Genomic DNA, 1,139 nt, shown 5'->3' on the forward strand with positions numbered 1-1,139 from the left:
GTTTTTTTCAAAGTTATTTGATATATATAATGTTGACATTTTAAGCGCTTATCTTGAAGGCCTCTTTTTTTGAAAAGTGAAAGACAACATGAAGGTTAAACTGACGTCATCTGTTCAGCTTGCCCATGGCCCGCCTATGTCAGATACACTGATGTGATTGGTGCAGCTCGGGTACAAGAGCCAGAGTAATTCGCTGAGCAAATTCTAAGAGTGCTCTCGCGAGAACTCTGGGTTTCCAGGGTAGCTCAAAGCCGCTCTGCTGCTAAATATCGCTCCACACTGAACTCAGATTTCCCCCTGCTCTGCTCAAATTGCTCACCGCCCCCTCCAAAAACCGTTCATCTGCCTCTGCATGCACTGTGCTGCTGTAACATCAAGACAGGCAGGGACATACTCAAAAACATACGACCGTTCTATTCATTGCCGCAGGATGGCACTTCAGTCCTGGGAGATTGGCCTAGTGCGAATCACGTAAAACAACTCAAATGAGGACTTAGCGTGACGTAACGGCCTGAGATCCGTCTCACTCATACGTAAAACTCGTACATAACAAATGACAGTTGACTTTTGTCCATCCACCACCTTAACCTGCCTCTTTACGTGGAATGGGCGCCCTACTTTGTGACCTTAAGTCCTCGCGCTTTAATTCCTGTATCCACGAGAGCCCACGGCCTAAAACAAAACGTAACAGTCGTCGCTACGAGCTGCATGCATAGTGGACCCTCATTGGTTGTTATGTGGGTGCTTTTGAGGCTGCTCCGTGAGAGCTACAGCACATCCAGTTGTTGGCGACCAAGTCTGAGTTTGATGGAAACGCGACATAACAGTAAGGAAGGAAAGGTGGGAAGGTGAGAGAAGAACGAGCGGGGGAGGAAGAGGAGGGGAGGAATCAGGCCGGTGGTGCTGAAGTGTTTACACAACAAACCTTTCAATTAGCAACAGGCGACAGCAGGCTAACTTTGCTGATTAGCAGAGCTGTGTGTGTGTGAGCTGTTTGTGTGTGTGTGTGTGTGTGTGTGTCTTGATGAAATCATGAATGAAACAATACTACTACCAATGAAAATGTAGCATGTCGTCCTACACAGAGCCATAGCTCTGTAACCCTTATTTATATAGAATTATACCTAATATTTGAGTTA

This window comes from Etheostoma spectabile, chromosome 17 (genome assembly GCF_008692095.1).
Source record: "Etheostoma spectabile isolate EspeVRDwgs_2016 chromosome 17, UIUC_Espe_1.0, whole genome shotgun sequence".
Taxonomy (NCBI): Eukaryota; Metazoa; Chordata; class Actinopteri; order Perciformes; family Percidae; genus Etheostoma; species Etheostoma spectabile.